Source organism: Schistocerca americana, chromosome 3 (genome assembly GCF_021461395.2).
Source record: "Schistocerca americana isolate TAMUIC-IGC-003095 chromosome 3, iqSchAmer2.1, whole genome shotgun sequence".
Taxonomy (NCBI): domain Eukaryota; kingdom Metazoa; phylum Arthropoda; class Insecta; order Orthoptera; family Acrididae; genus Schistocerca; species Schistocerca americana.
Genome location: NC_060121.1, coordinates 207,386,921 through 207,414,279, shown reverse-complemented (window position 1 = coordinate 207,414,279; position 27,359 = coordinate 207,386,921). Strand labels below are relative to the sequence as shown.

General features: G+C 40.3%; 1 protein-coding gene across 2 annotated transcripts in view; it reads right to left on the bottom strand.

Annotated features, from left to right (window-relative positions):
• Positions 1-27,359, bottom strand: part of LOC124607359 (cyclin-dependent kinase 12) — a 146,425-nt gene that overhangs the window by 46,185 nt on the left and 72,881 nt on the right. The window lies entirely within an intron of this gene.

Sequence of the window (27,359 nt, the reverse complement as noted above, 5' to 3'; positions counted from 1 at the left end):
CCACGCTCCGATCCGTAGAAAGCCAGTTTTTTTTCTCCTGATAACGACGTCCCCTTGAGTTGTCCCCACCCGGAGATCCGAATGGGGGACTGCTTTACCTCCGGAATATTTTATCCAAGAGGACGCCATCATCATTTAATCATACAGTAAAGCTGTATGCCCTCAGGAATAATTATGGTTGTAGTTTCCCCATGCTTTCAGCCGTTCGCAGTACCAGAACAGCAAGGCCATTTTGGTTAGTGTTACAAGGCCAGATCAGTCAATCATCCAGACTGTTGCCCCTGTGACTACTGAAAAGGCTGCTGCCCCTCTTCAGGAACCACATGTTTGTCTGGCCTCTCAACAGATACCTCTCCGTTGTGGTTGCACCTACAGTACGGCTATCTGTATCGTTGAGGCACGCAAGCTTCCCCACCAACGGCAAGGTCCATCGTTCATGGAGGGGGGGAGGGGGGGGTATCAGAACCAAAAAATCTTAAGACTGCTGACCACTGGATGATTGGAAGCAAGTACAAAGGGCGATTCAATAATTCAACAAGCACCAATGTTGGGAACAAAGATATGACTGAACCACCCCCCCCCCCCCCCCCGACCCCCACCCCCCTCCTCCAAAGAAGACATTATTTTCCAACAGTCTCTTCTTTTAGCTTCATACATTTTCTCTAATGTCTCAATCATATTTTTAAAACCACTAATCTTACTTTTTAACCTGTGGGCTATTTCTTCATGTGGAAGCAAGACAGAACTGCAGGGCAGCCAGGCTGGGCAAATAAGGTAAATGCAACATCAGTTCATAATGCAGTTCACACAGTACTGTGGCAACAAATGTAGATGAATGTGTTGCCACATGCTAGCAGCAAAACAGCACTTTTCTCTTCACCAAACAGGACAGCATTTTATTCCATTTCTTGTTAAAGCAGTATAATGCCTCACAGTATTATTGTCCAGTGATTGTTACCCTTTTTCTATGAAATCCATAGAGTATGATGCACTTTACAGCCCAAAAGTTATCACTGTAACTTTTCTGGCAAATGAGACAATCTGCACTTTCTTTGGGGCAAATCCTTTTCACTGTTGCTAGATTTATGAGTTATAATGATGAATACTGGTCTCGTTGATGGTGACAACACAACCATAAAATGTTTTCCAGACCTCAGTTACATTGCTCCAAACATAACTTTGATGTTGAAACCTACACCTCATTGTGATCGATATTCAGCGAAAGTGGTACCGTTTATCGCCAACTGATCAAGTGAAATGTTAGCTGACATTCCAATTGACAAATCTATGGCCTTTGGTATTTCATGCTCTTTTTTTTCCCAAAAAATCAGTAAGAATTGATTTGAGGACTGTTTCAATGCTTTCTTCAGTAAATACATCTGCACAAACCATGTCCAATCATTTTCATTGGAGGACAAAGGCCAAAATAATCAGCATTCAAATTCACTTTTATCTTGGCATTTTTCATATTTAAAAACAAACCACTGTATGATTCTGCAGTTTTTCCATCTCAGCCAAAAGCACTTTCCACAATTCATGGAAATGGCAGCCAAATTTGACCTATGAAGTAGTGTCATTTTTGTTTCAAGATTGTTTACCAGTTGGCAGCACAAAATGGTAACACCAACTTCTGTTAGCAAGGACATTTGTCTTCAAACAAGGATCCTCACTGAACTGCTCTCATAATGTGGACCAAAGAGTCTACATCTCTTTCACAGGACATGCGTATTTAGGTTCAAAATTGGTTCAAATGGTTCTGAGCACTATGGGACTTAACTTCTGTGGTCATCAGTCCCCCAGAACTTAGAACTACTTCAACCTAACTAACCTAAGGACATCACACACATCCATGCCCGAGGCAGGATTCGAACCTGCGACCGTAGCGGTCGCGCGGCTCCAGACTGTAGCGCCTGGAACCGCTCGGCCACTTCGGCCGGCTGCGTATTTAGGAATGGAGATATTAGAAGTGTATAATCTAAAACTTCTTCTCACAAAGAAGTATCATGGAGGTTCTGTTAAGCTTTGGAGTAGTCAGATTACAGCTCTCATAGGGATCCTAGGGGTCCCACAGCCACAATGAAATGGAAGGTAACTGAAAAGTGTATGAAAACACTGTCACTCTGCCACTGTTATATGCAGAAGAGTCCATCATTCATGGTGGTAATGTACCCAATAACACTGTTTAAAATGTATAAGACTGGCCTAAGGAGCACGTCTTCTCTTATTCCTTGCCACTCACAACTACTGGCCAGTGCACAAACTAATTCAAGGCATACAAATGCTACAGTCCCCTGATATTAGAGAAATATGATTGATTAGAAACAAAGAAGGGCAGAATTTTTCATCTCCATTTCCACAGCAATCACTTGCTTATTTAAAAACATAGGCTTTAGCTCAACACAGCAGTGGTAGTATATGTAGGCTGTAATCAAATCACCAAATTAAAATGACATTCTAAATTCTGTGGCAATTATGTAAAAACAAACTGTGGGGTAAAAATTATTTTCTTCAACTAAAGAGAAAACAAGCTCAGTTCTGCCTCTTTTACACAGAGTTGCCAAAAACATAGCAGGAAACTGCTTTGCCCTTTGTACTCAAGATTAAAACATTGTAACAAAAATTCAAACTGCATATTCATGTGAAAGTCATACATGGCATTTGTGATAATTCAGGAATTTGCTATGGAAATCATTTTTTGCACCAAATTCTTTAAATGTTCATTACCGTATAGACTAATGACAGATGTGGCAAGCACACCATCTGCTGTATATGACCTTGTATTTGTGACAAATTCAGCTAACATAAAGTTCTTGCATTTCCCGTCCTTCAGTTCATCAAAATGATGCAACATTTCAAAGTGGCTCTCCCTTCATCTATTATACTAGTTGCCAGTTTTCCTGTTCCACACTAAAAAATCAAGGGCACAGATACTGAGGTCTCAAACACTAATTGTAAAAGCCAATACTGAGGAGTAGCTAAAACAGGTGGGATATGGAAAGGCAGCTGAAGGGTGTGCAGTTGGGGTTAACAGGTACTGGAAATGTTCTAGCACCATGTTTTTAGATAAGGACTCTGAGTTATTGGTAAATTGGATAACATTATTTACAAGCTCTAATGATGTGTGTGTCTCACCCTATCCCATTCATACTGACCTCTCACCATTAACTCTACATCTACATACATACTCTGCAAATCACTATGAAGTGCATGACAGAGAGTACTAAACATTGTACCAGATGTCAGGGTTTATTCCCATTGTAATTAAATATCTGGGGTAAGAAGAATGGCTGCTTACAAGTTGCTGTGAATGCTGCATTTAATATCAACTTGTCTTTGCAGTACCAATGAAAGAGGTACTAGGCTAAAGAGTATCTCCTGATTTTTCATTTAATTAGTGTTTATCTTTCAAGTGTCAGTAAATTCAAGTTTTTCAGCATTTTATTGGCGTTTCCCACGAGTGAAACAAACCTGTGATCATCTGTGTTGACCTACTTCATATACGTTCATTATCCCTCTTTAATCCTTTTTCATACGGGTTCCACATACTTGAGCAATGTCCGAAGATGGGATATACATATGATTTGTAATCATTCTCCTTTGCAGACTGACTACACTTTCTCAGTATCCTGTCAATGAATCAAAGTCTCTTAGTTGCTGTCTGCCTTATCTATGACCGAGACTGTGTGATTGTTCCATTTCACATTCCTACAAATTGTTACACTCGAGTGCACAACTTAACATTTCTGAACATTTAAAACAAGTTGCCAATCTCTACACCACTTTGAAATCTTATCAAGATCTGACTGAGCATTTATGCACCTATTTTCAGTTCTTCATTATTAAAGTAGTTGTTAATATTGCCTGACAGAAAATTAATATACAAATCAAACAACAAGGGTTCCAACCCACTTTCCTCGGCGTACCTTAAGTTAATTCTGCTTCTGTTGGTGACTCTCTATCTCAGATAATATGCCCGCATCTCATGGTCGTGCGGTAGCGTTCTCGCTTCCCACGCCCGGGTTCGATTCCCGGCGGGGTCAGGGATTTTCTCTGCCTCATGATGGCTGGGTGTTGTGTGCTGTCCTTAGGTTAGTTAGGTTTAAGTAGTTCTAAGTTCTAGGGGACTGATGACCATAGATGTTAAGTCCGATAGTGCTCAGAGCCATTTGAACCATCAGATAATATGCTGTTTCCTCCCAACCAAAGAATCATCACAATTAAGTAATAAAGTTAGTTTGATATGACATAAAAGCATAATCAGTGGTGTGGAACTGAGTTACATGCTTTTGGGAGTCAACAAATACTGCATCAGCTTTGAAGACATCATGTGACAAAAGCGCAAACTGGGTCTCGCCTAATCATTCCCCCCCCCCCACCCCCCCCCTCCCCCGGAACCCATGCTGGTTACTATGGAGGTTGTCAATCATTATTTTATGCTTTGAATACGTTCTAGGACTCTACTACAGATGGAAATCAATGAAACTGGATAGTAGTAGTGTGGCTTGCTTCTGCTACCCATCTTGTAGACAACTGTGACCTGTGTCTTCTTCTAATGACTTGCAATTGCTTTTTGTTCACAAAATTTCTCACTTCCTCTTGGTACCACTCTTTTTATTACCATCCTTCTTCCCTTGTTTTCTGCAAGAGTGCAGCACATTTGTTGTAAACTTCAGTCCTGTATTTCATTTTTTGAACTCAACCTCCAAGTTTTTTTCCCAAGGCCATTGCACAGAACAAATTACTCCTGTCGTGGTAAATGTGAACAGCAAGATTATACAAACTGAGCACTTTACATTCTATTAAGTTATGTTTACATATTTACTTACGTGTATAAAATTTCCTGCCTATTTTCAGAATAGTTTCACTACCAATATTGACAAGTGATACAATACTACCTTACTACTTCAAGCACCACTGTTTTTAAAAATCATAATTAGGTTAATTTCTCAATAGATTACTCTAAAAAAATCATTTTAATGTCTTTAATCCACTTGTAAATTATTTGAAGTGCTGACATTACAAAAGATACATTCTATATTAACTTTTTTTCTATTGTAATCAGATATTCCTCTTCCCTTCCAAAGGAAAAAAATTAAAAATGAGAATTTCAGTTTTGTTTATACAGCACAAGTAGCTGCTGAGCGGCACTTAATTAGCACAGAACGCTACACCAGCAAAGTAACTTTCCATAGCATATTACATAAATTTGCCTGCTTTTCTGCCAGAATGCAATGCATTTGCTGTACACTTCAGCCCTGCATTTCGTTTTTTGAAGTCAACCTTCAAGCTTTGCACAAAGCCATTCCACAGAATAAAATATTTTCTGTCACAGTCTGCGCACTTTCCATAGTGTTATGTTACATGTTAACTTTTGTTTATAAAATTTCCATGCACAATATCAAGAAATAATTGAAAAAGCCCACTCCATGATCCAATCAGGGAAGCATAATCTGTCAATATGCACAGAAAGCCAGATGATACAGATAACTGATGTAACAACAACAAACATGACAGTTTGTAAAGTAGATATCTTAAAACTAAACTAAACTCCGCCCACATGAAGGCCTATAATGGTACTGACCGACCATCATGTCATCCTCAGCCCACAGGCATCACTGCATGTGGATATGGAGAAGCACGTCATCAGCACATCGCTCTCCCCGTTGTATGTCAGTTTATGAGACCAGAGCCATTACTTCTCAATCAAGTAGTTCCTCCGTTTGCCTCACAGGGGTTGAGTGCACCCCACTTGCCAACAGCACTTGGCAGACCGAATGGTCACCCATCCAAGTGCTAGCCCAGCTCGACAGTGCTTAGCTTCAGTGATCTGACAGGAACCGGAGTTATCATTGCAGCAAGGCCGTAAGCAGATATCTTAGCAAGTACAAACCACAAGTGTTGGGATGTACTACACCTCCTAATGCAGAACATAGCTATATGCTGTTAAAATCTAATGTTAATGGAAGGGGTTATAAACACACTAGCTGATCAAAAATGTCTGGAAACGCACATGTAATGCAGAAATGACCACTACATGTTATGAGGGGTCAACCTGTCAGTATAAAAGGAAGTGGTGAATACTGTGTTGCCAGTAAAGAACCAGTTACAGCATGATGCTTCGGTCAGGAGAGCTCAATGACTTTTACTGTGGATTATCATCATTGAATGTCACATGAGTAACAAAGCCATCACGGATATTTAAATCCTAAAGCTGCCCACATCAACTGTTGGTGTTGTGATTGTGAAGTGGAAATGTGAACAAACAAGTTCAACAAAAACCAAAAGCAGGCTGACCTCATGTACTGAAAAGGTACCATCAAGCAACGCACAGTGTGGTTGCAAAAACAAAACATGATATCAATGGAAGGAACCACTCACGAGTTCCAAAGTGTTATTAGTTGTCCAGCTAGCACAGTGACTGCATTAAAAAGAACAGGTTACAACCGTCGAGCATCTCCTCATAAGTCACATATTGCTGTAGTCAGTGGCAAGTGATGCTTGACGTAATGTAAAGACCGACACCACTAGACAGTGAATGACTGGAAATGATTGATTTGGGGTGATGAATTATGCTATAACCCATGGCAATCTAACGGAAGGGATTGGGTTTGGCAAATGTTTGAAGTACACAACCTGCCATCGAGTGTATAAGCGACAGTGAAGTACAGAGGAGATCGTGTTACTGTATGGGATGTTTTTCAAAGTTAGGGTGTGGTTCTCTTATAGCACTTAATAAAATGCTAAATGCAGATGGATATGAAGACATTACACAGCATTATGTACTGGCTTACAGTGGAGTACCAGTCTCGAGATGATGATTATTTTTATCAGCATGACAATGCACCCTGTCATAAAGCAGCATCTGTGAGGCAATGGTTTGTGGACAATAACATTCCTGAAACAGTGTGCCCTGCCCAGAATCATGACCAAAAACCCAATGGAACACATTTGGAATGAGTTATGACTTGTACTTTGCTCAAACCCTGCATCAAACATCATCACTACCTTCTCTGGTTTCAGCCCTTGAGAAATAATGAGCTGCCATTTCTCCATAGACATTCAGACTCCTCACTGACTATACTCACAGCAGAGTTCAAGCCATCATAGGTGAAGGGTGAACACACCCCACATTAATGTCCAATAATAAGGGTCCAGATACTTTTGATCAGATAGTGTAAAAGTCCCTTCAAACTACATTAAAGAAATAACATCAAAAATGCATGACGGACCAGGATGTGAGGGCGGGTCATGAGTCTGTCTTGGATAGTTCAATCAATACAGCACTTGCCCACGAAAGGCAAAGGTCCTAGGTTCGAGTATCAATCTGACACACAGTTTACATCTGCCTAGAAGTTTCAACTCACTGCACTCCACTGTGGAGTGGGGATACATTCTGGAAACAGGTCCCTCAGCTATGGCTAAGCCAGTTCTACACATTATCCTTTCTTCTGGAACGGAGCTTCTGCTACATTAGGAAGGTAGAAAACAGAAGCTGGCAGAAATAATCTGTGAGGCTGGCTCATTACTCATGCCTGGATAGCTCAGTCGGTAGAGCACTTGCCCACAAAAGCAAAGGTCACAGTCCTTATTAGGTCAAACAGAACAAGACACACTCAGGGTTTTTTTGTCTCTCCTTTCAAATTTTACTAAACTTTCATGAAGGTATCATCGGTAACACTGTGCTCTTTAAATTCTTCAAGTATGATTCTCACATGAAAGAGTTTAATTTTCTCTACCACACTATTAGATGAAGAATAGATGGCTTTATCCTAATAGCTACTCTTGACCTCAGGAAAGACTGAGAAATTGAATTTCAGTCTGATTTAAACAATAAGCCTAAAATTTTACAATGAGGAATTGTAGAATCAAAATATAAAAATTATACAAATTACTTATTTGGATGAAGCATGACAAAAAAGGGTAATATTCAGTTTTTGTACCTCTTACACTGACATGAACACAATCTCTGCACACTCATAACACTAATTTATCACTTTACCAAATAAAAAGTACAGGGTGTACATAAAGTCCAGGAACACAATTATTTATTGCACAAGAACCACACATTGTACAGATATAATACATATGTCATTTTGAAGAGAAACCCTGAAAGTCCCCCCCCCCCCCCCCAAGTATATTGCCACAGCGTAGTTTGTTAATTTGCCTATAGTCAGCATTAGTTGCAAACATGGCGAGTTCAGGTCATTGAGCTTCTGCACTAGCTCCAATTTGAATGGTTTCATAGACAGCTTCTATCGCACGACTTTCCACACTGTCATTGGAGCCATTTCGAATTCACAGGATGCACGAAGAACCGATTTCTTTGGACTCCTTATGAATGTCTCTCATACGTGCTCCACATTCACTTCACTCACACTGAGACGTCCGCTTCTCTTTGCCGGGCACAAGCCACCTGTCAAAGCAAATTTGTTGTGCCAGTGGTAAATGGCCCTACTTGTTAGTGGCTTCTTACCATACTTGGTTCTAAACATCCATTGAACAGCTTTAGCACACTTGTTTATGTCGAGCTCCGAACACACAGAAAGCTCTCTCCTCACCTGAACTCGCCATGTTTGCAACTAGCAATAACTATAGGCAAATTACCAAACTACGCTGTGGCGGTATACGGGGGAAAAAAACTTTTGGGGTTTCTCTTAAAAATGACATATGTATGATATCTATACGATGTTTGGTTCTTTTGCAATAAATAATTGAAAATGTTCCCAGACTTTAGGTGCATGTAAAAGGCAAGGAAGATTGGGTTTGACAGTCCATCACTGGAAACGTCATTAAAGACATAACTCTGCATAGGACATGGAGAGAAGAGAAGTCTCCCCTATCCTTTACAGAAACAAAATCCCAAGATAGATCTTAATCAGTCTAACAAAAACTAAATCTACATTGCTGACACATACAAGCCCAATCTCTTATCAACTGCACCATCCAACTCATAGTAACAGACTAACACCAATATATTTACAGTCCTATTACGTAACGAGCAAATTGATACTTTTTATCACGTCTGCTAACAGCATGCAGATGCTATGAGACAAAGTGGCCGTTTGGATGAACTCTCATAACTTTCACATGTCTTGAGCACACTTTTTATTGTTTCCAAAATCACCTTCCACATTTCAACATTCCAGCATTTTCAAAGGCTATAAAATACAAAACAAAACTGGTATCAAAATATATGAAAATGTTACATTTCACCATTTAGAGACATACAGGTAGTACAGTGGGTAGAATATGTTTTTTAGCTTGCCAGTGTTTTGTTAACAGAGAAAATTGTTCAACAAATATATTGTATCTCATCAACATTCTTAACAATGAGTGCAATCTGATACCTAGGAATATCTTAGAGTCCAAGAGGACTACACTGTTAGGCAGTGCTGGATACATGGTAAATGCTTCATTTGTCTGTTCACTACATTTTTCATCATTACATTGTATAAAATAATTTCACCTGTAAACAACTCATGGAAATCACTTTACAATGTTTTATAAAAATGTATCTTTCTTTATAAAACAATGTGTATCTCTCTCTCTCTCTCTCTCTCTCTCTCTCTCTCTCTCTCTCTCTCTCTCTAAACACCCCCCCCCCCCCCCTCTCTTTTTTTTAAGTCGAAAATAATACAGTTGAAAAGGCCGTTAGGTGGTGCTGGGGTACATGAGGCAAGTTGTATGTTAACAAGCATCAAGTGCTAAGTAATAACTTACAAATATTGTATCAGCTACAGACCAATTTGAGCATATGTCACTGTATGTGTAGTGATTAATTAAGCTTTTACTCATCTTATTTAAAAAAAGGAAAACACTGGGTGAAGTTGCACAAAGATGCACAACCTTGCAGGTAAAATACACAATGGTGCAGCATTTATCACAACAAGAATACTGTGTAGTGGTGAACTCTAGTGCAGCACTGTCTACTAAGTCTCTAGGATATATATTTCTGCCTTCATCCTATGACATTGGTAAATGGTAACACACAACAGTTCACCACTGCACAGTATGCTTTTAGTGATAAATGCTGTACTATTCTGTGTTTAACCCCAAAGACTGTGTATCTTTGTGTGGCTTCCCCCAGTATTTTGCTTTTTTCCTAAGATGAGTAAAAGCTTAAATATTCATAAACATATAGTGTCACTCATCATATTGGTCACAGGTCGATAGAATATTCATAAGTTATTACTTAACAACACTAGAAAAAGGATATATTGCTACTACACATACAAGACAGGAACAATGGAAAGACTGTTACACACTACAGCTTTCAACCAAAGCCTTCTTCAGCAAAGAAAACACACACATTCACATAAGCACACACACCTCACTCACTCATGGCGACTATCACCGGCAGCTTCATCCAGATCATGCCTGTCTGCAACTCAACGGGTCACCTTTTAACCTTCATTGTGAGCAGAAATCTATCCTTTTCCTAATATTGTTGATATTCCAACCTTGAGTTTCCACTGATTAAATTATTACTTAGTGCTTGGCACTACACAGCACAAATTGAAAACCCTCTACAAAAGAACTACTTTAGTTGCTCCACAATACTTTCACCTTATTTCAATTAAAGTTGTCATTTTATAAAATAGGTGTAATCACAGGACTACAAACAGTTATAAAAGATTTTTCCATTGCTCGCCACTCTCCCCCTTTTACTTGCCTCATGGAATTTCATAATGCTTGTTATTTACAGAAAAACAATTTCATGGTGATAGAACCACAGAAGATCTATGAACATATTTTAAATAAGTCAATTCTTAATGTCGCCCAAATTTCTTTATTTTTTATCACTTTATCATACTTACAATTACAGCTTATACTACATGATATAGTTATACCTATACCTATACCTGTAGGAGCTATCTTGGACCCTAGAAAAGATTGTAACATGTAATATACGTACATGGGAACAAGTTATGTAGGGTAGCACAATTACCAATGTGCTATTAGCAGTAAAACTGCACTGGTATTCACATGATTGTAAATCTGGATGTGTTTTTTAGTTAAACTGACACATGGGGGTTAAGGAGTTTCAATTAGCTAAGGCAATCTGCCATGGACATCATACTATTGATGACACAGATGTATGGCATTCCAAGATTGCACCTTCTCAAATTGTTTGGATTTCCTATAGGGCGCTTATTAACTTACTTCCATCAGTAGCAATGGCAATGCATGGGCATCGCCTGTTCTGAAAAAGCGAGTGCTAGGTGCCTCAAATGATATTTCTATAGTTTCTAACTTATCATACAATAGTATTTATAAATTTTTACTCATGCTATTAACTTAGGCACTGTTAAGTTGTCAAGAATTATGCTTGTTAAGCTATAATTTGCCTCACATACCCTTGCGCCGCCCAGCAGCCTCTTCCACTGCATTATTTTCGACAGTTCAAAAACACTGTTACACACTCGTTTGTAAAAAATACCTCTTGTAAAACTTGTGATTTCCATTAACTGTTTACAGTTGAAGTTGTTTTATTAAGTGTAATAATGAATGTAATAGTGAACAAACAAATGCAGTGTGTACCATATCCAGTGTCACCTAGCTGTTTAGCCCCTTGGTTTCTAATGTGTTCCTTAGTGGTAGTTTGTATTCATGATTAAGAATACTGATAAGATACAATGTACCTACTGAACAATTTCCGCCGGCCGAAGTGGCCGTGCGGTTAAAGGCGCTGCAGCCTGGAACCGCAAGACCGCTACGGTCGCAGGTTCGAATCCTGCCTCGGGCATGGATGTTTGTGATGTCCTTAGGTTAGTTAGGTTTAACTAGTTCTAAGTTCTAGGGGACTAATGACCTCAGCAGTTGAGTCCCATAGTGCTCAGAGCCATTTGAACCATTTTTTTGAACAATTTCCTATAACTGACATAACATTGGCAAGCTAAAAAAAAAAAAATATATATATACATTTTGTATTATATCTCTAATCATTGGTGAAATGTAACACACTTTACACCTTCAATACCAATTATGTACCGTGCTTTATAGCCTTTGCAAATGATGAAATGTTGAAACACATAAGGCAATTTTGGAAGTGTGGTCAAGACATCTGAAAGTTATGAAATATTATCACATTGATACACAAATAAAGGCAAGCTGTATTTCATTACTCACATGTCCTCTGGACTACTGCATTATTTTAAATTTACACCCAGGACACCAAATTTTTCAGTGGACACGACTAAGTGTAAGGGGCAGTCATAGAAAAAAGTATATAAACTGTTTACTATTTTAAAAGTAATCACCATGACTGTTAGTAAATTTATGCCACTTTGTGAGAAGATGAGCCCACATGTCACCAGGGCTGTTTCGACTACACTGCAGAAGTTTTGCTGGGAAACCCTTACCCATGCATTTCGCACATTTTTGGAGCCCTGAAGAAAGATACTTGTGACAATTGTTTTGCTTTGGCCGAAGAGGTACATGCCTGGGTACAATCATGATTCCATACGCAACAACAAGCATTTTTCCATTAAGGAACTGATCGTCTTGTCCCACAGTGGGATAAATGTAATAACAGCTATGGCGATTACTTTTGACATCACAGTTTATTTGCTTTTTCCCCCATCTGTCTCATTTTCATCAGAGTTCTCCTTATATAAAGCAATCAGGTTCAACTCCTCTCCTTAAATTTCACATAGAAACTTCAGGACGCAATAATACCAATATTATGAAAAGTGTAGATTGCTACTACTCACTATATAGAGGAGATGATGAGCTGCAGACAGGCACAACACACAGACTGCTAAGCATGTGAGCCTTTGGCCACATGGACAACTTCTATTCTTATCTTCTGGTAAACCTTCCGGGATGTAAGGTCGTGGTCCATGAAACTCTTCAGCTCCTAACGTTTCGTCCAGAGCTGCGCTGGACATCTTCAGAGGGAGGAGCTGAAGAGTTAGGAGCTGAAGAGTTTCATGGACCACGACCTTACATCCCGGAAGGTTTACCAGAAGATATGTCATCCGGTCGTAAAAAACTTCAATTCTTCTTCTCTATTTTTGACAAAGGCATTGTTGGTCGAAAGCTTACTTTCTGACAGTCTTTTTGTTGTTCCTATCTGCACCTCAGTTCCCCCCCCCCCCCCTCCTACCACACACAAACACACAACACACAACACACAACACACAACACACACACACACACACACACACACACACACACACACACACACAGAGAGAGAGAGAGAGAGAGAGAGAGAGAGAGATGTACAGGTTGATTATAATTAAAGTTAAACTTTCAAAATGCTGTAGAAGTAACACGACTGGTCAGAGTGACGTCAAATTGCAACGGAATATTATCGGAGAAGGGGGAAAACGCATGGCAGCAGAAAAAAAATAGCGTGAAAACTGATCAATAGATGGTGCTGTATGTATCAGAATACATAAATGAGAACACCTCTCATGCGTACAAACCATTGAAGTTGGTATAAACACGCCTAGTCCATGGCTTTTGTTCCTTTCGCGTCTGTGATGTTCACCATGACTGTTCCAATGCAGGATCGTGCTCTGCTTGTAAAGCTGTATTACAAGAATTATGACTGTGCACACATTGCTCTGCAGAAGTTCCAGACACTGAAAGGTTTGAAAAAAGGCATTGGTCCAATGACTGCCATGGGTCTTGAGAAATTGATTCAGAAATTCAAAAAGACAGGTTGTTTTGGTGTGCAACCTGGTAGTGGGGGGAAACAAATTGGTTCGATGTCAGAGGAAGCCGTGGCCACAGCAATGCAGGAGGAGACAAGTGGTGGTGTGCAAACGTGTAGTGCATGGAGAATTGCCCGAACAGTGGGCATACCCGTGAGCATGGTGGGTATAAAACTACGAAACATCCTTCTTTGCTATCCATTTTCAAAATTACCCATGTGCACAAGTTGCTTCCTGTTGACCAGCCAGCACGAGAGACCTTTGCTTTAGAATTGCTTGCTCACATGGAAGTGGACAATGATTGGCCATGGAAGAGTTTGTGGACAGACAAAGCACACTTCCATCTGACAGCATATGTCAGTACACAGAACTGTCGAATATGGGCAACGGAAAATCCACACGCAAATCAACCAGTACCACTTCATCCTGAAAAGGTCACTGTGTGGTACGGGTTATGGCATCATTTATCATAGGGCCATATTTTTTTGGTGAGACGGGTGCTTCTGGTCCTGTTACCTATACCATCACTGGTTAGCTCTCCAACATCGTGGATGTGTGGATAGGATCACTTTTATGCAAGATGGCACATCTCCGCACATTGCAAATCCAGTTAAGCAACTGTTGAAGTGCCATTTCAGAAATGCTAGAATTATCAGCCGCAATTTCCCAACAGCTTGGCCATCCCGATCACCTGATCTTAATTCGTGTGACTTCTGGTTGTGGGGCTATCTGTAAGATACTGTGTTCATTGTTCTGATTGCAAGCTTAGCTGTGTTAAAGGTATGCATTGCACAACACATTCTGAACGTGACCCTGGAAACATCTCGATCAGTTGTGGAATGTGCTGTTTCTCAGTTTCAACTTGTTGCAGAAAACGGTGGACATTGAACATGTTTTGCACCAGTCACACAGAAATTAATAATCCGATTTGAATTTGATTGATGCTTTTTACGCGGTTTTTGGCCTCACGACAATTAAAAACTAATTTTCCCATCTGACGTGATGTGACTTTGCATGCACACTGAATAGTCCAGTTTGTTTAATGTTAAACGTATACTTTAGGCATCATTGTACGATTCATTTGCTGTCGACCACAAATTATGATGCTCGCAGCATCATCTATTGCTACATTTTGTAACACATTTTCCCCCTTCTCCGATAATATTCTGTTGCAATTTCACGTCATTCTGACCAATGGTGTTATTTTACAGCAGTTTGAAAGTTTAACTTTAATTAGAATCACCCTGTACATTCGTGCAAGCACAACTCACCCACACTTGACCACTGTCTCTGGCCACTGAGACCGGAATGCGAGCAACTGTGCTTGATGGGATAAGGAATGAGGCTGGTACAAGTAGAGGGAAGGATAGCAGGGTAAGTTAGGGGACGGTGAAGTGCTGCTTGTTGGGAGGTTAAACATTCTTCACTTCACTGACTGCTTCACAGCCTGTGCAATCTATATGCTTCCCACCAACACCAGCTTTTGTGAACTGCACAGGTGGGAACTCTCCCTGCAATATATCCTATGTTACCCCCTTGCCTCAACTTTCGTTTCTCCCTTTCCTACACCTGCTTACCCCTTTCCCTGCTCCCACTCCAGCACTACAAAGACTTCTATTCCACCAACATACCCACAGTCCTTTTACTCCAACTCTACATTTCTTATTTTTCACACACCCACTTCCACCCCCCTAACCTCTTGACTGCACCTAGCTGCCGACCCCGTCCCTACCACATGCTTGCATGGTACCACAAGCAGCACTTCGCCATCACCCACCTATACCCTGCTATCCCTCCCCAACCTCCTCCTTAACCCCATGACTCAGATGGCTTTTTCCATCATGTGCAGTTGCTCACGGTCTAGTGTTTGTTATGCAGCTGACGGCAACTGCACCAGTGAGTATGACTGATACGTAGCATGCACATCCACTAGTAAAAAGCCGTAATGATGAAATTGTCAGCAAAGTTATCAAAAGCAGGACATGGAAGTACAGGCCCACCACTGTACTACTCTAACTAAGAAAGACTCTTTGAAACTGCCCTGTTACCACCAAATCATCGACCTGTGCCACAGGCCAAAAGCACACTTAGAGAACTAATTTTCCTTTTTATATGGGCAGATCCTTTATACATGCAGTCTTCAAGAATAAAAGGACACAGTCACTATCCAAGTTCAAGAGTGCCTAGAGGTGCAGTCAAGTGTCATCTAGAACAAATTTGAAGAATAGTAGCATTAAAGAAACTGTCACACCCAAGAGAGTTCACAATGTAAAATCAAAGTAAGAAATATCTTGTCTTTCATCTGGTCAGTCAACAGTCATAAACTTTGTACTTGTCCCATCCATTAATACACTGTGTCTATTTGTGTTGTTATGTATACTGCAATACAATGAGTTTATTACCACCTTAGGTGCTGTCATATTACCCTACCACGAAGCTGAGTTTCTTTCTAACTAGCTGAGCACCCAATGTTGCCCTGGTGTATATTTATTTTAATTTTATTAGTCCATCTGCTCCTCCCCTTCTCTCTGTCCGTCTCCTGCAACCTTCATATCTCCTAAACTGTGTGTCGTACAATGGTATAATTTTGTACACATGTTCAGCAGCATATGTGGATACTGTCTGCTAAAGGAGTTGTGAATAGCATTAGTACCAAAGAAGCACTAAATGTAAATGTCATAACATCATGCCTGATGTTACAGTTTACTGCTTGAACAGTGAAAATGTAGTAAGCAATAAACGTTTTTCCTCTCATCATATTATAGGGATTATCAGCATGAAAAAGTTTCGTAAAGGTTCAAAATTATGTGTAAAGTTTGGTGCATTTCACTAAGTGCTCTCATTCTCAAACACTGGACGGTGCACATAACAGCTATACAGGGTGTCCCATTTATCTTGACCACCCGAAATAATTGTTTGTCCAAATGGAAATTACAAATGTTTCAAGCAAATGTTCTTTAGCTGTCAGGGGGACATCAATAAGCATGATTGTCTTCGTTGTAGCATTGTTTTTTACAAAGATATGAACAGTGGTATGACTTTTTTAAATGGCACCCTGTATTTTTTTTATTCGTAATTCATTTCCTCTCCTAAGACCTATTCAAAAATGTATCACAGTGTACCATTCATTCACTGAAACACAACGTTATTAATTACATAACATAACACTGACTTTCAGCCCAGGATCACAAACTCTTCTACTTGCTGGAGTTGTCAGAAAACAAATGAAAACGAAGAAAAGACACAAAACAAAATTGACTTTGACTCTCCTGTACCATTTCCCTGAAGTAGAACGTTCAGAGGTGCTCAAAGTGGTGACCCTGGACACAGATACACTGGTGCACTCGTTGAATGAAAGAATTATTTACTGCTTCCAGTGTTGCCTGCTGAAGAGAATTACAAGCAAGCACGATACATTCCTGCATCTCTTCTGGAGTTGTTGGGATATCACGATAGACATCTTTAATGCATCCCCAAAGAAAAAAGTACAAAGGATTTAAATCAAGAGACCTAGCAGGCCAAGTAACTGTTCCTCCTCGACCAATCCATCTGGCAAGATACCTTCGGTTTAGAACATGACGTGCAGTTCTTAGTGGCACTTCATCCAGGAGAGGAGGAAGAATTCGTCTGAGTAAGTTGGCATACGCTGTGCCGTTTAGACTACCATTGATGAAATAAGGGCCAATAACTGTAGTACCAAGCATCCCACACCAGATGTTAACTCTCCATTGACGCTGATATTCCACCTATCTAAGACATTGTGGGTTGTCGCTGGACCAATAATGCATGTTCCTTGTATTTACCTGTCCTTTGTTTGAGAAGGAACATTCATCAGTAAATAGAACATTGGAGAAGTAGTTCAGGTTGGCGAGGATTTGCTGTTGCGCCCACTGACAGAACTGTACACAATTCTGGAAATCATTCCCATGCAATTCTGGATGTAAGTGTCCATTATAAGAATGGAACCGATGACATGTAAGCATACGATGTATACTGGTTTTAGGAATGCCAATCCCGTGTTCAAGCTGTCGTGTGCTCACATGTGGATTGATAGCAACGGAAGCGAGAACAGTAACTTTGTCAGCTTCATCTGTTTGAGTGCTACGACGATTGCATTGTAGGGGGGTTGGAACTTCCCATTTCCTGAAGCGTCGCAACAAGACAAGAAAACATCCATTGGGAAGGTGGGTTCTTGTCAGGATATCGCTCTCTGTACAGTTCCGCTGCCTATGTAACATTTTGCCTACCTTCAACAACAACAATAAAAGATCTGTTATGTCGATGCAGTTTGTAGGAAGGGCAGCCTTTACTGTAAGCCGACTCTACACAACAATATTTGAAAGGACTAAACTACTGTACTAAACATGCTACTCTCACAACTCTTCAACTGACGATGGTTGATGGAATGACGGGTGTGCATTCTACTTATGTTTACATTTGTCCTCTGTCAACGTTAGCACATGGATGTGTTCCATTACCCAGAGTACCTGCACTAAGCACTGGGAGTGTCAACATGAATGTTGTGTTATGTAATTAATAACATTGTGTTTCAGTGAATGGTACACCGTGATACATTTTTGAATAGATGTTTAGGAGAGGAAATGAATTACAGGGGAAAAAAATAAATTTAAAAAAAATTACAGGATGTCACTTAGTCCCCCTGACAGCTAAAGAACATTTGCTTGAAACATTTTGTAATTTGCGTCTGGACAAACAGTTATTTAGGGTGGTCAAGATAAATGGGACACCCTGAACATCATGCAGCAAAACACCATACAACAAGTAGTTTGGAAGTACTGAGTAAACTACTAGACTGCATAAGCATCGCATTCATTACTCTAAATCATATAGCATGTATCAACCAAGAAAGGCATTTTAAAAAAATTCAATAAAATAAAAAAGTCAGAGTAGCTTTAGCAAAGAGTAAATACTTTTACGTAAATTGTATAATATTCTTCAAATCAATAAATATCTTGTACTACACATTTTCTAAAGTAGCCTATGATCTTCCTTAGGGTTCAAGCTACCTCCTTACCAAATTTCATCAAAATCAGTTCTACGTGTTAGTGATGATAAATTTAAACGCCACGCATGATGCAGCAGTTTTTCACATTTTCAGTGTTCATGACATCATATATCCTGCACTATGTGCTGTACACAGGTATAATTTTGCAGGTACATTCAGTGGTGTACGAGAGTGATTTGGTAAGTCTGGTAAAAACCAAAAAAAAAATGTTTATTTTGCAAACAACTCACCTTCCTTTTGCCACAATTTCCACTGAGGGACACACACTTGGCCCAGCGATCCTCCAGCATTTTCATCCCATCGGAAAAATAGAGTCTCTCAAACTCTGAAAAATACTTATTGATTGAAAAATCATTTCCTCATTTGATGAAAATTTCTCCCCAGCAAGCTAATGTTTCAAAATTATGGAACAGGAAGAAGTCACTTGGGCTAAGTCTGCTGAATAGTGTAATGAGGAACCACTTCAAAGCCCAATTCACACACTTTCGCCATTGTTATCGCTGATGTGTGGGATGGTGCATTATCCTGGTGAATGACCACCATTTAGCATGCCAACATTGGCCTTTTCAGCACACCCAAGTGTAAAACGAAGAAGCAAGAAAGTATGTTACTGTCCAGTTATGGTTCTGTCTTTTTCCACATAGCCTATGAGGATTATTCTTTGGGAATCCCAAAAAACAGATGCTACCACTTTACCAGCTGAAAAATTGTCTTTTGATACTTCAATGTACTTTCACCAGCTTTTGACCATTTTTTTGATTTCGGTGTGTAAAATCAGCACAAAAAGTCTTGCTGACTGTGATTAAACATCATTAGAGATAGTGCTGAAATGTTGTCCCAAATGGCTTTTAATCGACTGTGAGCAATTAAGGCACCCATTTCGCACACAGCTCCTTCATAGCCAATTCTCTGTGCAGGGTATTATGTACTCGCTCATTTGGGATCCCTACAGTCCCAGTAATATCACGAATTTTTATTTGTGGCCTTTCATTATCATACAATGGATTTTGTCAATGGTTTCCTTTGTGGTGACCTCAATTTGACGATAAGAGCGTGCTTCGTCTCTCACGGTTGTCCGTCCATGTTTATATTCATTAATCCAAAAGCAAATGGTCTTCAATGATGGTGTACTTTCCATTTGAACTTCATCCAATTCTATTTTGGTCAGTGTGGTCCCAATTTTTCACACGGAAATGTTTAATACCAGCACTAAATTCCGTGTTCTCCATTTGCAATTGCAGTCGACACACTTACCAATTCAGACTAATCTTAACAATGAACTGTATGCTGTAAATTGCTGAAATTCTTTATACGATCCTTGGAATAATTAACATTACCAGCCTTGAATCCACAACAAAAATATTCCATCCTTTCATGGAAATTTACCAGATTCACCAAACCATGCTTGTACTTGAACATTGTGTACAAATTGTGTTGCAAATATAGTTAGTAGCAAAGAAGTAATACATTGCAGCAGCAAAAACACCCCGCCAGGTGTGAAAATGAACAGCGACAATTCAGATAACTGATAAACTTCTTCCCTTTCATCATTGCGTGGGAAGTGAAGGGGAGGAGAGGGGAGGGTAAGGGAGGGGAGGGGCAGGAAGGGGTGGGGCAGGAAGGGGAGAGGAGGGGAGGGGTGGGGCAGGAAGGGGAGAGGAGGGGAGGGGAGAGGGCAGGAAGGGGAGAAGGGGGCAGGAGGGGAGGGGGAGGGGAGGGGGCGAAGGGGAGGGGAGGGGGCAAAGGGGAGGGGGCAAAGGGGAGGGGAGGGGAGGGGGCGAAGGGGAGGGGGCAAAGGGGAGGGGAGGGGAGGGGGCGAAGGGGAGGGGACAAAGGGGAGGGCAGGGGGCAAAGGGGAGGGCAGGGGGCAAAGGGGAGGGCAGGGGGCAAAGGGGAGGGCAGGGGGCAAAGGGGAGGGCAGGGGGCAAAGGGGAGGGGAGGGGGCAAACGGGAGGGGAGGGGGCAAACGGGAGGGGAGGGGGCAAACGGGAGGGGAGGGGGCAAACGGGAGGGGAGGGGGCAAACGGGAGGGGAGGGGGCAAAGGGGAGGGGAGGGGGCAAAGGGGAGGGGAGGGGGCAAAGGGGAGGGGAGGGGGCAAAGGGGAGGGGAGGGGGCAAAGGGGAGGGGAGGGGGAGAAGGGAAGGGGAGGGGGAGAAGGGAAGGGGAGGGGGAGAAGGGAAGGGGAGGGGGAGAAGGGAAGGGGAGGGGGAGAAGGGAAGGGGAGGGGGAGAAGGGAAGGGGAGGGGGAGAAGGGAAGGGGAGGGGGAGAAGGGGAGGGGGAGAAGGGGAGGGGGAGAAGGGGAGGGGGAGAAGGGGAGGGGGAGAAGGGGAGGGGAGGGGAGAAGGGAGGGGAGGGGGAGAAGGGAGGGGAGGGGAAGGGAGGGGAGGGGGAGAAGGGAGGGGAAGGGGAGAAGGGAGGGGAGGGGGAGAAGGGAAGGGGAAGAAGGGAAGGGGAAGAAGGGAAGGGGGGGGGGAAGAAGGGAAGAGGAGGGGCGGGATGGGGAGGGAAGGGGAGGGGAGGGGGGATATGTGAGAAAAAGTTTTTAAAGGTTTGAAATTATGTATAAAATTTGTTGAAAGTCACCAAATGCTCTCATTCTCAAACAATGGATGAACAAAATCTGGATATTCATGTATCATGGGCTACACGTCTTTTCCACATACCCCACCCAATTAATAGCAATTCTTTACAGACAAGAAATTATGCACGTACCAAGGTTTTGACTGAAACTGGTACCATTAGTTTTGGAGGAGATGTGGAATATACATAAATACATTTTTATAATATGTATGAATACCTTTTTACCCGTGATCTGCTTTTGATGAAATATAGCCTATACGGTGCCCCTAGCTACACTGAAAGTGCCAGTGAAAACCCCCTAAAAACCCGTCTCAGTCGTTTTGGAGATTAGCATGTTCAGACAGACAAGGAACTTTTACTAAAACTTTAGATCATGTTATCTTTTCTTTCTTAAATGATCAACTTTTGGTGAAGTAAAGCCTATCCAGTGCTTCAAACTATGCTCAGGTTACCTGCAAAAACCCCATGCAAACTCATCTAGTAGTTCTGCAGATTAGTGTGTCCAATGACAAACAGACAAACACAAGTATTTTACAGATTTAGCATAATCGTGAACTGCCACTAGTTTGTAATAGTCTATTGACTTCAGTAATTACCATCTCCATCTAGAACCCTTAGGGTCTTTCCCTGCAAAATAAGACATGTTGACTAATGGGCATTATCGTTCACCTGATCCATATTTATAGTGTTTTAAACATTTTTGGGAGAAGCAATATGAACGGCTGCTTGACATAGTTCTCCAACTGAAAACTTAACAATAAGCACTTTTCTTGTAGATGTACAAATGGTGAAGGAGGTACAGTGAACCCAACAACTCATTTTACCTTTCAGAGCATAACAAACTAATAAGGAGGAAATACAGTGAACACAAAGACTCATTACTTTACCTTTTACAATACATTACATTAACTTTATTTCTGTGGAAATTTCTTACTAAGCTGTTTCACTGACTACATATACTGCTGAGGGAAAGGGAAGAAAGTCAAAGAAATGTGCACATGTAAAACATACTACACTGTCGCTCATTAGACAAGGATGACTGTAGTGAAGAAATAAACTGAGATGAAAGACTATTTATCCCAGCAGGAGAAATGGCAAACACATTCCAGCATTTTGTAGTAACAATTAAAAATATGAGATACAGTAAAATCACTAAAATGGGAATCGCTTTTTAGTTCTTCACAGAATTAATCAAGAAGTTTGATCTCTCATATACTCAAACAGTAAACCAAGCAGAATTATCAAATAATACTTACAAAAGATAATAAGACAAAACCATCACAAAGAGTCCAAAGCTTTAAACTAAGACTTAAAAGCTATGGATCGAATTTGATGGTGCTCATCACAGACATATTCAATATAGAAGAAGCATAGAATAGTACATAGGCACATAAACAAGGAGCAAACATTACAGCCCCATCAGTAGATCTACTATACAGTAGTTTAACAGTATTTGAATAATGGAAACTCCAGGTTGGAATATCAACAGTATAAAGAAAAGGATAGATTGCTACTCACTGTAAAGAGGACACTTTGAGTTACAGACAGACGTATCGAATAGACTGTTAAAATTTAGTTTTCAGCCAAAGCCTTCTTCAGAAAAGAAAACATCCACACATTCATTCACACAAGCAAGGAGACATCACACACACCATCATCTCTGGCAGCTCAGATTGGAATGGCCATATAGAGTAGGTGTCTTTTCTCAAACCAATGTTTGTATTACACCCCGCATTTTTCATTATCACATCAACGTGTTAAATCTAAATATTCATACAATCGATCTTACTCGTTGCACAACCATACAACAGCAGAAATGACATTTCTGTGCCATTGACTTGGCCCTCTTACTCTTCCAGGTTTATGGTTTGTGATTTTTCACTTTGAGATAAGTGAAAGATTCCACTAGAATTCAGTTAGTGCCCGTACCTCAAGAGTGCACATCTGTGAAGAGATGGAAATATGGCTCATGGAAAATCATAAAGGCTTAGCTGAGACTTTTGATATTTTCTGTTTTAGCTACCTTTCTCATGTCTCATTAACCCGTACTGCATTTCTCACATCTTGTCTTATCTCCCATCTTGAGTGTTGTAAAGTGATAAAATTCATGACACCCTTCACATGTCTCATTCACCTGTGTTGCACTTCTCACATCTTGTTTTAGCCTCCACTTTCGAGTATTATAAAGGATTAAAATTCATGATAGTTCAGCTGAACTTTTACACAAAGATGGAGTATAAAAGCTAAGCCATTGCTTTACTGGTTTGGTGTGCATATCACTTGAACTTTTACATCAAACTATTACACACATAATTTACTAAAATGAAGAACATCACTGTCATACACAAGGAATATAAATCAACAGGTTTAAGGATTAGGAGATGGAGGAAAGGAAACTTCAGAATATTCAGTCACAACTTTCCAGTATGCAGAGTCAGAGGCGAAATATCAAGTCCAGAAGTTACTAAATAAAAACCACGAAACAATGAGATCCAAAAGAATAAAACATTATATCATAGCCCAGCAAGAACAGTGACACAATTCAAAATTTCAGTACAGAGAAAACTCGATTTAAAGAATTAATTCTACGAAACTTATACTGAAATAATGCAAGCTCCCTTTGAATTTCAGATAAGTATTGTTGGAAGTAAATTCTATCACATTTTTTGTGCACACTGTGAGACACATTTTTCAGTGACATAAACTAAATATGCCGTTTTTCAACCTGCATCACTTTTCTTGCTGGGCTGCGACATCTAACACAGAGGAATCCAAGAAAGTGAACTTGTGTGTGTGTGTGTGTGTGTGTGTGTGTGTGGTGTGAGAGAGAGAGAGAGAGAGAGAGAGAGAGAGAGAGAGAGAGAGAGAGAGAGAGAGGGGGGGGGGGGGGGATCCTTGTCGTCATCTTTCTGTCACGTTTACTTCATTCTTAGTTTCTTACATCTCTGTTGCTAACCTGACAAATTCTACCAATCTTCGTTTTTATAATCTTGTTTGTAAAATTCTTCAGGATCTGAAAATTAGTCAACTCCCTTTGGATGCAGGTGTTGACTTGGTATTGCATATATAGCCTTTGGTAATATGGTAATGGCAGCTTTAAAAGGCACTGAATTATTGATGTATAGATTTCTTTCTTACTATGCCTCGACAATGTTTCCAATTCAAAATTACTATAGCATTACCTTGGCTGTGAAGACATCAGATCTACAATCTTTACACAGCAGAAATTATTTTTTTGTAAGAACTTCATTATGTTACAACCTGCTGCTAAGATATTATGCCACAGCAACTTCTGAAGTGCATATAATTAAAAACAATTTCAGAGAGCAAACAGAGTGAAATGAATCGAAAAAAAATGCAGTTTCATTTATATTGAAAAATATTTAGTGTACATTTACTTAGAAGTCATCATCATACACTGCCTTGGGGGGAAGGGGGGAGGGAGTGTACGGGAAAGGGGGGGAGGTCAGAAAGTATCCAGAAGGAGAAGAGGAAACCAAATGACACTTCATGATTACAACATTGAGACAAATTTACAAAGAAACTGGCTCCACCCCCTCTGGCCCAAATGCAGGAAGTGTGTCATAAACCATTGTATATTCTCCTGAGGAAAGCTGGACTACAACTGTTATAACTGACTCCTGATATCCTGAATCATGTATTGATACTGGGGCAGAGTTGGTGTCTGATCTGGTCCCACACATGTTCTTTCTGGAACACATCTAGGGATCTCATGACCACAAGAGTAAATCAACATCATGCATAAAATTCATAGACACAGGTGCAACATGTGGATGAACATCGCCTTGTTGAAAAATGACACTACAATGCTGTCACATGACAGGTAATCCATCAGGATGCATAAGGTCTGTGATACTCTACTGTGCTGTCCTACCGGCCTTGACCTTAAGTCGTACCCAACAGCTCCCCACACTGTACTTGTCGATAATGGACATCTGGGGTAGTACAGAAACATGATTCATCACTGAACACAATGCTATGCCATCCATAAGCAGTTCATGCTTTCCAGTTCTGGTACCATTCCAAATGCTGTTGTTTCTATTGTGATGTTAACGGCAGCATATACATGGATGGAATTCACTAGCTCGGCTGCTGCTAGTCTCCAACCAATGATGTGGGACAACACAGAATGTTGTAGGGAGACCATTATTAGTTCTTGGATGACACGCACTTACGTGTACAAGTTACGATGGGCTTGATGCAAAATATAGCAAACCTCACTTGTGGTGGTTAGACGTGGTCGACAAGCAGTATGAGTGTTACAACGGTCCCATGCAGTCCTACATTGGGTCACTGTCACTTCAGAATGCTCCATAAATCTGGATATTGCACATTTCAATCAGCTGGCCAAACAGATACCTACGATGAGACACCTTTCCAACTCCGCTCAGTTTTCACTTTAATAAAAAGGATGAGCCATCATGGCCAACCAATATTTTGAAGAAAGAACTGCTCCCTGTAAAATTGACACACTCGTCCTCACTGAAGGTCTCCAATGAGTACATGGCATATTCATATCTTTCACAGCGGCACTCAGTATCTATCGATGTTCACTCCCCTTATGTATCCTAACACACCTGGTAACAACAGTAATGCACTCTGGTGGCCATTCTACCTGTCGCAAAGGATTGTAATCTAAATCATGTACATACCTCCCAATAATGCGTACATTGACAACTGACCAAGTTCTCTGGATACTGCCTTTTTTCTAGTCAGCAGTGTACTTGAAATCTACACACTAACTCAACGCAAGTAACAAAATGTGATCAGTTCCACTGTCATATTTTGAAATCACTATCGCTGCAAGTAATTCACTGAAAAATGCCCACATCATTTTTGACATTAAACATTGGGACACACAAAAATTATTGTGTGTGAATTGCTGGCATAAATTTGTCAATAAATGGGATGTAATTCATGTCTACAAAACACCAATCCACCAAGAAGTTGCCTTTCATAATTCTCGATGTGTACTCATCACTTGAATAAAAATGATGAGTCATCATGGCCATCCATATATTGAAATAAGACTTGCTCTGTGTAAAACTGACACACTCATCCCCACTCAAGCCGTTTCTCCCATTACTGATAAAACTGAAGTTGTTCAAACAAAACTTTTTGCAAGGTGAGGCCCTCCCACCATCTTCTGAACATAACTACAAAAGCAGAAATGCACCAACAATGTAAAAAAAGGAAATGGCAATGATTTTTGAAAAATTACTGTATGAACACAATATACAAAAAACTGCCTACATTTGAAGAAAAGTACACAAGAAAGGCATCCAATTGTACCATGGCTAGCACTGCTAGTGAAAATTTTGCACTATGCTTGGATTGTATCTGGTACCAACACAGTTATGAGCTAAGTTATTCAAACATTATGTTCCTGTTGGTAATAGAGTTCTGATTATTTAAGTGAAACATTACGCGATTTACAAACCTTCCTTTCATGGTTTAATTTTATTCCGCAGGTGCATAATACTTTCTCCTAGTTTTAGAATGAAATGTCAGTGACAGAAGATGAATAGCACAAGTACTGCTGACAGAGAAAGAATTACTAACTATACGCAAAGTATGAACGGTTTGATGGAAAAGTTGTTTGTTAAAAAACAAACAAATATTTCTTCTTCACATTTAAAAAACAAATAAATACAGTACCAAATATACATTATAAAATCACTGTTGAGATTTGATATAGTTTGCCAACAACTGGCCAAATTATTTTCCTGTGGATAAAATAGAATCCTATTCATTTCATACACAATGTAAAGAACTGTGTTACTTGTTTAATATACTACATCATCATTTATGTAACTGAGATACACACTACATTCCCAAGCTCACACCTGCATATTACACAATCAAATGCCATCCCTACTGTGGAAGAAATCTGAAATATAATAAAGCTTTTTATGAGAAAGCAGGAATTCTGCAGCACACATTAGGGATATTCACTCAATTTATTTATTTATTTATTTTCTTTTTTTTTTTTTGGGGGGGGGGGGGAGTTTAAAAACTTAAGACAATTTTTTTGCAAAGAGGAGGGGGGAGTGCAAGCAATGCTGTTTG